Here is a 13,679-nt window from a genome sequence, read left to right on the forward strand (position 1 = left end):
ATGATTTTTGGGAGGTCACAGTATTGACACCCTCACTTCTGCACTGCCTTCAGAGCAGGGCGACCGCAAAGTGGCAGCTGTTGGCCAGGCGCCCAGCTCTGAAGGCGCAGCAGTGCAGTTGTAAGGGTGGCAATACCATACCATGCCATCCTTACTTCTGCGCTGCTGTTGGCAGCGGCTCTGCCTTCAGAGATGGGATCCTGGTCAGCTGCCACCTCTCTCCATCAGCAGCACAGAAGTAAGCATAGCAGTACCGCAACCCCCTCTACAATAACCTTGTAACTCCCTCCCAACTTTCTAGGTCAGGACCCCTACAATTACAACGCTGTGAAATTTTAGATTTAAATATCTGAAATCATTAAATTTATTATTTTTAAATCCTATGACACTGAAATGGACCGTGAATTTGGTAGGGCCCTAACTATGAGCCTAAAGCTGGAAGGCTCTTTATGCCATTCAGTTCCCTGAGCGACCGGTTCCCCTGTAAATAAGCACTAAAAACAACAAACATTACTTGATTTTGTGTGTCACGTTCAGAATATATATGACACTTCAACATATGGAGGTGAATTTCTTGCCTTCTTAAGTAAGGCTGTACGCTTATTTCATCCATATCACCTAGACAGGCCAGAATATTATCAACAAGGAGTGTGAATTTAGGATCACATCAAACCCTGCTTGTGAGCACAGATGCTAATAGTCTTAAATAGGCTCTTGCAGCTGGGTCATGTTTTTAATTTGGATTCTGAGAACCAACTGCCCCTCCCCTCCCATCTCCAAAAGGTAACTGGTGCCAATTTTGTAAGCTCAAGCCAAAAAAAAGTACTGCTTTGCCCCTTTTATCTGGGTTTAATGGTTATTAATTAAATGTGTGCGCTGTTCAGTCTGTATCAGATAAATAATTTAGATAGGGTAGAACTATAATTTTTTGCAAAATAACACCGATCCAGCAGATATTTTTTGTCCTTTTTTTCAGTAAATTTTGGGAGAGAAAATTGCAGGATTATTTAAAAACTTGACTACCATTCTACCTGTGAACAGTTCTCCCATCCTGGAACTAGTTTATGTGTACACGTGCTACATTTTTTTATTTGAAAATTAAGAGATGATGATATTTTCAGGTGAGATCTTTGTAACTCATTCTGATGCTCAAGACCCCTGAATAAAATAACATTCATTAGCAAAGTAAAATTTCATACCAACAAACTCAGGCCTTGATCCTGCAACTGGATTTGCTGAGATATAAGAGGCTATCAGCTTGGATCAAGTAGCCAAATCAGGGTCTTAATTTTCACTTGAGTATAGGGCTGTCAGGTGATTAAAAAATAATAGAATACCATTTATTTTAAATAATTTTTGGATGTTTACTACATTTTCAAATATATTACTTTCAGTTACAACACAGAATACAAAGTTTACTTTATATTTTATATATGCTCACTTTATTTTTGATTACAAATATATATGCTATAAAAATGATAAACAAAAGGAATTCAATTTCAATTCACCTCATACAAGTACTGTAGTGCAATGTCTTTATAATGAGTTGATTTTACAAATGTAGAATTATGTACCAAAAAAAAAAAAAAACTGCATTCAAAATTAAAACAATGTAAAACTTTAGAGCCTACAAGTCCATGCAGTCCTACTTCTTGATCAGCCAATCACTCAGACAAACAAGGTTGGTTACAATTTGCAGGAGATAATGCTTCCTGCTTCTTGTTTATAATGTCACCTGAAAGTGAGAACAGGTGTTCGCGTGGCACTGTTGTAGCCGGCGTCGCAAGATATTTACGTGCCAGATGCACTAAAGATTCACGTGTCCCTTCATGCTTCAACCACCATTCCAGAGGACATGCTTCCATGCTGATGATGGGTTCTGCTTGATAACGATCCAAAGCAGTGTGGATTGACGCATGTTCATTTTCATCATCTGAGTCAGATGCCACCAGCAGAAGGTTGATTTTCCTTTTTGGTGGTCTGGGTTCTGTAGTTTCCGCATCAGAGTGTTGCTCTTTTAGGACTTCTGAAAGCATGCTCCACACCTCGTCCCTCTCAGATTTTGGACGGCACTTCAGATTCTTAAACCTTGCGTCGAGTGCTGTAACTATTTTTAGAAATCTCACCTTCTTTGCGTTTTGTCAAATCTGCTGTGAAAGTGTTCTTAAAACGAACATGTGCTGGGTCATCATCCGAGACTGCTATAACATGAAATATATGCAGAATGTGGGTAAAACAGTGCAGGAGGCATACAGTTCTCCCCCCCAAAGAGTACAGTCACAAACTTAATTGACGCATTATTTTTTTAACGAGCATCATCAGCATGGAAGCATGTCTTCTGGAATGGTGGCCGAAGCATGAAGGGGCATACGAATGTTTAGCATATCTGGCATGTAAATACCTTGCAACGCCGGCTACAACGGTGCCATGTGAATGCCTGTTCTCACTTTCAGGTGACATTGTAAATAAGAAGCAGGCAGCAGCATCTCCCATCAATGTAACCAAACTTGTCTTAGCGATTGGCAGAATAAGAAGTAGGACTTAGTGGACTTGTAGGTTCTAAAGTTTTACACTGCTTTGTTTTTGAGTGCAGTTATGTCACCAAAAAGAAATCTGCATTTGTAAGTTACACTTTCATGTTAGAGATTGCACTTCAGTATTTGTATGAGGTAAATTGAAAAATACTATTTCTTTTGTTTATCATTTTTACAGTACATGTATTTGTAATCAAAAATATTAAGTGAGCACTGTGCACTTTGTATTCTGTGTTGTAATTGAAATAAATATTGAAAATGGAGAAAAACATCCAAAAATATTTAATAAATTTCAATTTATTGTTACAAGTGTGATTCATTGCAATTAATTTTTTAATCGCAATTAATTTTTCTGAGTTAGTCGTGTGACTTAACTGCGATTAATTGACAGCCCTACTTGAGTATAAAAATGAAGCTAAGTAAATTGCCTTCTAGACTTAAGAACTGAGTACAGACCTGGAGCTTGCCTGCTTTACAGCACCTTTTAAAAAGATATTTGTGTACATAATGCATTAAAAGTAGTTCTGCTGCTGTTCTACTGAGTGTATTTAAAGTTTACTGTATAGCTTTTGATGCACAGTGTTAAGAAATATGTCAATTTTAAAAGAGAACAAAAACACAAATGTGGAAAAGAGAAATTATAAGCATATGACATTTTTGGACAAATGTTTAACAATACTTTTCAGAACACAGGCTACTTTATTTCTATAAATAAGGTGAGATTGGCATGTTAGCAGAATATTCTTGTGGATGTAGTTTGGTTTCTTGCAAGAATGTTAGATTTTGTTTTGTGGTGGTGGTATAAGAACACTTGTTAGAAGAAAAGAGTGTTTTAGGTGGTGAGGAAACATACTTTGAAGTTTGTCTAGATTAACTGAATTCAGCCAGCATGTGAAACTTTAATCTTCTGGACAGCAAAACTGGAAATTGTATGAAACTTGGAAATCCCCGGGCCAGTATTTCTATGCAGCCATGACATGAACTGTTTCCCAGTAGCTGTGGTAAAGTTGGATAGTCTGAAAGTGGTGTGATTCAAGCCTAAAACGATGCAAATTGGCCGTGTTCCATCAATGAACAACATCCACAGGCCAAGTACTGGGTAGGGCTCAACTGTTTTCACCCACAGTTAGGGTAGTGGCTATATAATACCACTCTGCTTTTTCCATACTCTTTGCTAGATCATAAGAAAAGGAGAATATGTAAAAACAGTAAAAAAGGAAACCTAAAAAACCCCAAGTCATTAAAATTCCTGTGGCATAATAGCAGTAGCAATTGCTGTGGAAATACAGACCATTATATATTCTGGGTGCACAGCAGCATAAGCTACAAGAACATATTCTGCTTTGTTTTAGAGTGTGGGTGAAGGAGTGGGAGAGGGGACTAACTCTTCTTCTGTCTGCTTTTTCCTCTTCATGGAAATTTCTTGTTTTTCTTAATGTAATGTGAAAACTCTCTTGAATGCAATTAAATACTGTATATGCTTAAGCAAAAGTAAGTAAAATCGTTACGGTAATGAAGAGTGATACACACAAAAATAAGATGGTTATTCTGAAAAAGTGATAACCGGAGAGGTGTTTAGAGAGGTCTTGCAGTAGCAGTCGCTTCTGCCTACCTTCCTGTATTTGTTAAGCAGGCTCACAAGCTTTCAGAGGGGTTGTCTTATGGCTGGAGCAGAGGGTAGACTTCAAACCTCTATTAAACACTATGGTTGTGAAATGGCTTATAGCTTGGAGTAGTCTTTCAAAGTGGGAATCTGTGCACTGTCCTTCAAAACTACAGCAGGAAAAGAGGGAGAAGAGGGGCTGACAGAAGTTCTGGGCAGAGGTTCTGCCCAGGATACCGAGACAACGTATCTTACAGATGAGATTTTTCTGTAATTTAATAACATTTCTTGCTCCGTGTTGGGGAAAAGCAATTTTTGTCCATTGTTACATGACATGCAGGCTCAGTACATGTATTCATTTGCATGTTAGTTGATAACTGTTTCAGGCCTCTAATAATTCTGGTTACCAGCTTGGGTTTTTGCCTACTTTGTTTATAACATGACTCCGCAGTTCTTCAGATTGCAACTGCTAAAAAGTAAAAACCAATCATCTGTGCCATCCCAGTGTAGCTGAGAGTCCCAGTTTTCCAGTGGTATAAAGCATGTATCTCTTAACACCAGCAGTTCCTGAGAACTGCTGCTAAAATCATGTTGGAATTGAAGATGACAGGAGGAAAAGTCAAGGCGGTAATCCGAATGGGTTTATGTGTCATGACCTATATGAGAAATAAAACACTTACCTGGACCAGAACAAATTATTTTGGGACTAGTAAACTTGACCAAACTTTTATCCTAGGTCAGTGATCAAAAAGATAATATTTTGGCACCGTAATATGGTATGTTCTGATGGAATAAAATCCTTTTACCTTAAATAAATAAATGACTGGGTAAGGCATACTAGAATGATGTCACTCTAGGGATGGTATAGAAGAGAGTGGAAGGGAAAGAGTTACCCTTGGTTTGCTAAGAGGGTAACTGACAACCTTCATTTGTATTTGCAAAATGAATATGTGCTTGTGGGCTCGTAAGTTAGAGCAATGTTTAAAATAAAATTGGGTTTGCATGTTGTCAGCCACTGTGTTGCATATTTTAATTTGGCTTTGTTAAACTCCAAAAAATAAAAAGGGAACATCAGCAGAGTCTCTTCTTTCAATTTGCTAGGCCAGATTGCTTTAGTGGGGATGTTACTGTGTCCCTTTCAGGGAGGAAACAAATGCATGACATAAATAAGACTTTACAAAACGTAGCTTGTACTGTAAAAGGATTTAAGGTTTTTTTTTTATGCACATAAAGGCGTATTAGGGTGAACCAGTAGCTGCCATCCTTCTCATAAACAAGTCTTGTGGTCTTGCACTATTAAGCCCTTGCCAGGGTTGATCTGCACCATAGCCTGCCACATACAAGAACATGGGTAGGAAAGACTTGCACAAAGCTTTTGGGGGGGAAATTCCAGCCGCAACAAGAATATTATCAACAAAATGAGGATTCTCTCTGCCTCTTGGTCCTAGCTAGTCTGTTGTTTGTCTTAACAAAAGGAAGTAGTATATCTCTTCCCCAAAGGGTTAACTACCCATTGTGTTAATAACTGGGTTACCTAGTAGTGGGGGACACTACCTTATCACTATGTGTGTAGCTGTTCTTGACTTATGTTTGGCATGTGTATTTTGCTGCTTTATGGCATATGTTTGTTTTGGATTAATGAACAAGTACTAATTTTGTTCTGTTTTAAATGTTTAAAAAAGTCTTGGAGAAGATATCTCTGGCACATAATGAAAAATGTCTCTGCTGCTTATCCCATCATCAGAATTAAATACAAGAGCTGTCTGACATAGATGTTTGGCAGCTAAATCTCTCTGCTGTGTGAAAAAATTTCTGGCTCCTACACTTGTCTGTATTTATTTTTAGTATTCCCAGGGATTGGGTTTCCAATTCTAATTATTTTTTTTTCCTTTGTCCCCCCCTCCCCTTTTCTCTTGTAGGTAGTACTGGTGCTTCCTTCCAATGCCAGTCAATCCATCAAGACCACATTTGTAATGATGACAGTGACAAGGTGAGATCTGTGTAAATTTCCCCTTTAGGGAAGGTGCATGTCATTCTTTTGCAGATTGCATTGCTTTATAGACTAATGGTTGTTTTCCAGAGCCAAAAGCTAACTTTATATGAAATACATGTTACAATCTGAAATATCTCTGGTCTTTTAAGAAAAATGTATATTTCACTCAAGATGATCTTTTAGTTGATTAAGGAGACACTAGCCTTATAATCTATTTTTTTCTGCTTCCATTCCCTCATTGTTCTCAATTTTTCTGGCTTACCACACTGACACCCACAGGTAATAATGGGTGGTGATTCCCCTATTGGCTTTGTTATATACAGCAGTAATGTCTTATTACTGTCATTTTGTGGCTTGTGAAGTTTGAGCTGGCTTAGCATGCTGAGAAGAATATTCCATCTGTGCTGTAGGTTTTCTCAACCTATCTCATGTGTTTTGGAGACAGGAACTTATTTTTTCACACTGCAGCTTCAAAATATCAATCTCTACCTGGCAGTGTGGAAGTGTTTTCTTAACCTTTTGGCAAGAGATCACGTTCATGCACTGGCTTTAAGTTAATAAAGATGTTCACTGGTATTTTTGTTAGAAATGTTTTGTGGGCGGTTGGATTAGTTATATAAATGATACATGCTTAGAATACAAAAAGAAAAACTTCAGATTGGATCATTCTCAAGTCAGATTGTTTGGGGGGTGTTTTTCCTTAAAAATGTTAATGTCCCCTTTAAAGTAAATTAGCTATGGGCCACTACATAGTGGTACTTTGTCATACTTGGAAATACTGTATATAAGCTCCTGATTGGATAGGAGTGGGATGGGAGGCTATACTAAATTCAGAATTTTTAATTAAATACAGAATTTGGTAGGAACATCTCAAATCTAGACTGGGGCCTGTTTGCTCAGCTGCATAGTTTAAAGGATATCCGCTAATGTGGTGCTATTATGTACAAGTGTAGACTCATAGTCTTGCTAGCTAAGGCACTTGCATACAAAGCCCTGTCTGTCTTGCTAGTTACATGGCCCTCAGTATAATCTGAGGGCCTGAGTATTTGGGCCAATCTTTAGGGGTGTGATACAGGTGAGCCTCTTCAGAATTATGCAAATATGGGACAAAAATGCTCAGCAGAATATGCCAGGATTATCTAAAGATTCCATTTGGTTTTGCAGTCAGCATGGTTATTTTCCCTGACTTCATTTTCAAAGTTTGTGAGCTTCCTTTAAAACAGTGGCTCTCATACTTCTTTACGGGTGACCCCTTTCACATAGCAAGCCTCTGAGTGCAAACCCCTCCTCCCCCCTTATATTGAAAAGTGTTTTTAATTTATATTTAACACCATTATAAATGCTGGAGGCAAAGCGGGGTTTGGGGTGGAGGTTGATAGCTCGCGACCCCAGTTTGAGAACCCCTGCTTTAAAACTAAAGAGATATTTTAGTCTGACAGCTTTAAATTCTGTTGATATCTTGTCTCCTCCGCTTTGTTATAGATGGTTCTATCCTTCATGCTGCTGCTGGTCTATCTGTTCTCAATGGGAGTAGGAGAAGGAAGCATAGAGAGTGTCCCAGCTTAGCCTTCTACAGCTGGTACATTTATTTGTTCTGTGTGGAATCTTTAATGTCCTCTTTGGACCACGTTCACCAGTTGCACAGCCGGAGAGGAACTGACAGGGCTGGAGGGCATTTATAATGATGGAATGACAAAAGAGTGGTACATAGAGGATTCATGTGAGGAGGGGGGAAGGGGAGGCTACTGGAGTTGGAGATGTCTTTCAGTGTCCGATATGCAGCCAGTACTCACCAATGGGCCTACTGGTGCTGTTTCTGTGGGCAATGTAACAGTGGTTGTTTTTATATCTAATGGATCCTGTCATCTCCTTTAGTCTCATAGCTCACTCCTACTTCAGGTGCTCTTGGCACCAAGAGGGTCCGTGGATGGGGAACAGACAGTGGTAATAAAGTTCCCTTCCTGTGAACCAGTGTCTAGTGGCTAAGATACAGAACACTTCCTTTACATTGCCTCCTCCTTTCTGCTGCTGAAAGTGAGCCCCCAGGAGTGACCACCTCATGGGAGATAACCTAATCTGTAACAAGGAAATGGAGACCAAACTGAAAGATGAAAACATCCAGAGGTAGTTAAAAATGTTAGACAGTTGTTTTAAGAGCAGGTAGGTGTTTTGCTTTGAAGGTGATTCGCTGCTGTTTAAATTGCAGCCGGGGAAGGTAGCTTGTTGGACTCAGAAAGGTTCATAACCATTTCCAAGTCACAGGATGTGAGGCACCTCCACAGCATTCAGGGAAAACACAAAAATATCCTATACAAGATTAGACCTCATACCTGTAAAAGTTGAGTGGAGTAGATCTCTTCCAAAGAGCATGATGAAGAGTGCCATTTTGGAAGTGCCGTGGAGAAACGTTTTCCTCCAAATGACAGTCTTATGCAGTGGTGTCTTTGATTGTTCCTCCCATTTCTAAGCGCTCACATGGAACCGTCTGCCTTGCACTTTGTCTTAGAAACTGGTAATCATGTAGGAAAATGGCTGCTTGCTCAGGACAATTGTGAACACGCCTGAGAATGCACATCTGTGCTCTCTTTTCTGATGTGCCAATGTGTACTGCATCCTCCTTTTTATTTTTACAGGGAGGATGAAGAGAAAGCACTGGTTCTCAGTTAATGGCATTGAGGAGTATGTGTTAAATTTACATATTTCCTTTGTGTTATAACCCTTCATAGAATTTTTTTATGGACATAACCCCTATTTGTGGTGCCTTTTTTTTTTTTTTAAAGTTGGTTATGTTGTTACTTTATCCTTTTTTCATACATCCTCTAGCACAAATGCAAGTAAGTGACAACTCAGGGATTTTGGGTTTGGGGGGGATTTTTTTAATCAGTTAGATTCTGATCCAGATCCGATGTGAATCAGTTTGAAAATGAGAGGCCTGCTTGCACCATCATTACGTGGGGGTAACTCCAGTTAATAGTATAGGAATAGCTCTTGAATTAGGAATGCAGGATCTAGCCTTAATTTACAAGCAGAAATACTACGCATAGTAGACTGGATACAGAAAGTGTTTTTTTGTTGTTGTTGTTTTTTTAATAATATATAAAAAAGAATCTCCCAGGATAGCCGGCCACATCTTCAACTTCTGCTAACTAATGCACAGAAGTCTCAGTAAAGTCCTACACTGCCCACATTGACATCACCAGTCAGTGCACTATATGAGAAACTTAGGGTATAGCAACTGACTGCCAGTTTTGTATGTGTATTTTGCAGTAGCTTCTCCACAAACCCTGGTATACATTTCCTGGAAAGCAGGTGATATAGGAAATGTTCTGTGCAACACACAAGCAATGAATGTTACAAATATAATGAAAACTATTCCCAGGCTTCCAACCCAATTATTTGATTTTTGTTGACTTGGCTACACAGGAATCTTGAATACATGTTCGATCAGATCAGCAGGAAACCAAAGACTAGAATTTTTCAAGTGTGGCCTCACTGCATTAAAAAATGAATAATTGGCTAGAGCATTATTTGTAATATTAAGAATCTGTTTAACTTTATAGGTTCAAAAAGAAGCATGCCACTTCTCTTAAAATCTTTACTTGAATCTGTGATATACTATAATTTCCTTTTTATATGCAGTTTTAAAATGACTATTATGGAGACAAGCCTTAAAATAATTGCTGTTTTGGGGGTGGAGGGGTGAAGTGTAATGTATAAATCAAAGGCCCATTTTTTCATGTTAGTAATGTCTTTGATTCTTAGAATGACTAGTCATTCATATTTAAACCGTTAATGTGCTATTCATATAAGAATGATTGGTGTGATTTTGGACTAAGACTGGAAGTGTCGTTACTAAAGAAACAGAATTCTGTAGTCTAAGCTGTTCTACAATCAGCGCATGTGGGGGAAAATATTGCAAAAAAGAACCTTTATTACAAGAAATGTTGCTGTTTTTGTTTTAAAACCAAACAGTGATGTCCCCTTGGATGCGTAACACAAGAAGAATGTTCTTCACGGTGCATTTCAACCATATTCAACTTGTTTATGGCTATGAAAACTATTTGTTTTTTTTCTTCTTGCCCTTTATTCAAAACGATGCACCCCAAGGTAAGATGAAGTGTGTGGTCTCCCTACTTGCAGACAGCTTATATTAGTGAAAGAACAGGACCAACCTGACTTGAGGTTACTTATTTTTTTTCGTTGTCTTTGCAAGGGTTTGTGCTTTACAGCGTGAAGCATATCCTAAAATGCAGCTTGTCATGATCATCCTGGGTTTACTTAAACAATGTAGCATCCAGTCTTCAGAAATCCACTGGGGCCTGGCAAGTTGAGAGAGGTTTAATTTGTAATGTCGTGGAAATATTTAGATATTGGGCAATGATTGTTTGTTTATTACATATGTGTTTATTACATACGTACTGTTCTTATTTGTAAACAAACCGTCCTCAAACCTACAACTTGTAATGTACAAACTCTACTTCTGGGAAATCTCTTCAGAGACCTGACCCTTCTATCAATCCCCCACTTCACACCCAACTAAAAACAAATAGACTAACCAGGAATAGTGGGTGGGGTGGGGGGGGAAGTAAAACTGTGAGAGAAATCTGATGCAGGGGTTCTTGCAACAAATTTTTTGGTGGCCTCAGACTGCGGTCACCAACTCTTGCTGGTGCCCGCTCTGACAATTTTTCCTAAAATACTTAATTAACTTTAGGAAAAACAAATAAATATGCACAGATGCATGTCCAAATCATTGTAATTTATTTATGTAGAATTTTTTTTTGCAGACTCAATAATAAAAGCAATGTACAGTTGTCTCTATTTTTTACTGGACCTAAACAGAATAGAAACACATTTTGCACATTCTTGTCTTTTTTTCTTATTGTTTCTTTTGCTTTTTTGGTTGCCTTTTTATTTTATTAAAGACTTGCTAGCTACTAAGTCTGCTGTGAAAAGTGATATTAACAAACACACACATGTCACTTTTCACAGCAGATTTACTCAGCCCTGGCAATTACGGGGACAAATTGAGCCCTGGATGGGGAGGTGGGTACAGAGGCAGCGGGAGCCAGGAGCAATGGGGCAGTAGGGAATGAAGTGGGGCCAGAGGTGATGGGAGGGGTGGTGAGCTTGGGGAATGGAGGCCAAAGCCCCGTGGCTGGACCCTGCCACCCCAGGCTGAAGCCTGACCCCACCGCCCCTGGGAAGGTGGGGAACTCATTGGCTGCCTGCTCCTCTAGCTTTTGTGTCTCCAGAGAGGGGCCACTGCTTCTTCTCTCCCCCCTCTCCCCAATAACCACCCAGAAGGCTCTGGCTGCAAGAAAAGCCCCTGGTGGCTGCATGCGGCCACGGTGGCCGCATCTGAGACATGCTGATTTAGTGGGCCTGCCTGCATTACGGTCTGCAGAACCAGGCCCTAAATAAGGGACAGATCACATGCATACATATGAAAATCCCATTGGTTCAAATCTGGAAAGCAGCCTTGAGTGTTTTCCCTATATTATTTGTTGGTGGGAGGAAAGGAGGTGTTTGGGTAAGTTTGCTTTCCGACAGAGAGACACCCTCTTTCCGCCCCTGCCGCCCCCTGGAGAATCCATAAAAGGCAGGGCATGCACACTCCTGGAGAATCCAGAAAAGGTGTAGGACAGTCTGTGTACTAGGCCCAGCAGCTGCCTTCATACCTGTTCTGGGACTTCTCTTCTCCCCGAGGCATTAGTAGAGATGTGTTGCTTATGAGGTTTTCTCTCTGTGACCTTCTCCCATCCCTCAACCCTTCCTTTAGGGGGCATCCACAGCACAGAGAAAAACTGCACAAAAATTACTGCAACCTTGCACTGTATTGCCATTTTTGTGGCATGACCCCTCTCGTGTCAGTTTGGCAGCAAAGGACCAAGCAGGACCAAGAGACGTGGCACCAAGACTTTCAGGCTCTGTGTGTCCATGCTCCCCAGAATCTTCCTGCCTCTTGGTGAAGAGGACAGCAAGTCTTCCTTGTGGAGGAGTCGAAGGTCATCTCCATTCTCGTCAGTGGCATGTTAACTCTGAAGTCCAGGGAGGGCAGTTTAAATGTTAGCATTTACTATTTCGTGCTATTTGCAGTGTAGTTGTAGCTGTGTTTGGTCGCAGGATCCGAGAGAGACAAGGCAGGTGATATAATTTCTTTTATTGGCTCAGCTTCTATTAGTGGAAGAGACAGGCTTTGAAGCTTACACAGAGTTCCGTCGCCGTGTGTGTGTGTGTCCTATTCATTTTGTTAGAAAAGTCCAACCACTTTGGGATTGTCAGTAGTGTAGCTCTGCTCCCTCCTCAAATCTGACCCCTAATTGAGAGTATTTAAATGCTAACATTAGGTAAGAGCTATTCATATTTTTCTTTTTTAAGAAACAAAGATCTGAATAACAATGCTACTGAAAAACATTACTACAATATTGAAGTCCCAGAAAAATGTGTAGCTGGACAGTATACAATTTAAGATGTCATAAGTAGTAATTCATCTGTTTTGAGCATATGCAGTAGTTTCAGTTCTTTTTTCCAGTTAAATATTTACGTTAATATATTACTGTTTTGTTGTAAAATACATACCATGAAAAATGTAGAAAGTGCTACACAGTCGGGTTAGCAGTGGAAACTTAACTTTTGCCTTTCCTTACTATATGTGGCTTTGACTGTCCAATTTTAATGTATTAGTGTAGTTTTTTGCATGTTAATATTTCCTAGTGCTTTATCTTATATAGTTTTTAAGTGTCCTCAGGAGTGGGGCTTCTGACACTTTTTTGGAAACCTTTCCTATAGTTGTATACATCTTACTATTGGAATTGATTATCCTTGTGTCCGGTTAGTCACACTAAATTTTCCCTTCCTTGAGAACAGAATGAAATCCTGTTTTATACCCTTTCATACCACCTAATGAATTTCTCTCCCTCCTTGGTGCCTACATCCTTCAAATATCTAAGATCTTATGTCTCCCAAATGATACTCGAAGAGGGATTGAAAGATTAGGTAAGTTCTCCAGACCTTAAATAACTGTTGTTGCTCTTCCCTGCACTTGCTTCAGTTTGTCTATCTTTTGGTACTGAGATGCTCAGAACAGGTAGTTTTCTGGGGGCCATATCTTCCTCATCGTGCATTTTAAAAAAGTGTGGAAATGGAGATTTCACCAGAAAGTTCTAAAGCGTCTAATCAAGAATATCCTCCATGTTCTACCTGGGTGGAGCAAGGCCAGGGGTTAAGCTAGTAGAGCTGTGCATAGCTCAGGCTTTGAAAAGCAGTTCAGGAATCCATTTCAGAATCCTAATTTATTAATGAACCTATTTATTTATCTGTAAAATAGGAATAATGACACTTACCCACTTCCTGTGAGGTACACTGTGATCTACTGATGAAAAGCAATATATAAATTCTAAGTATTATTTTTTTGTCTAGTATTACCCTTGCCCCGAATTATCATTGTAAAAGCTCTTCCTGTTCTACTTAACTCATCCTCTAATTTTTTGCTCCTCTTATCTTTTTCCTGCAAGTCTTAATTGACACACTATTCTTGTTGGGTTTC

General features: G+C 39.4%; 1 protein-coding gene across 1 annotated transcript in view; it reads left to right on the forward strand.

Annotated features, from left to right (window-relative positions):
• The first annotated feature begins 7,690 nt into the window (after positions 1-7,690).
• Positions 7,691-13,679, forward strand: part of LOC113405037 (E3 ubiquitin-protein ligase RNF38) — an 88,891-nt gene continuing 82,902 nt past the window's right edge. Inside the window, exon 1 of the mRNA XM_026646496.1 lies at positions 7,691-7,709. The gene's annotated coding sequence lies outside the window, so the exon portion shown is untranslated. The remainder of the gene's footprint in view (positions 7,710-13,679) is intronic.

The sequence above is a fragment of the Terrapene carolina genome, unplaced genomic scaffold (assembly GCF_002925995.2).
Source record: "Terrapene carolina triunguis isolate 2854851 unplaced genomic scaffold, T_m_triunguis-2.0 Scaffold35098, whole genome shotgun sequence".
In the NCBI taxonomy this organism is placed as follows: Eukaryota; Metazoa; Chordata; order Testudines; family Emydidae; genus Terrapene; species Terrapene triunguis.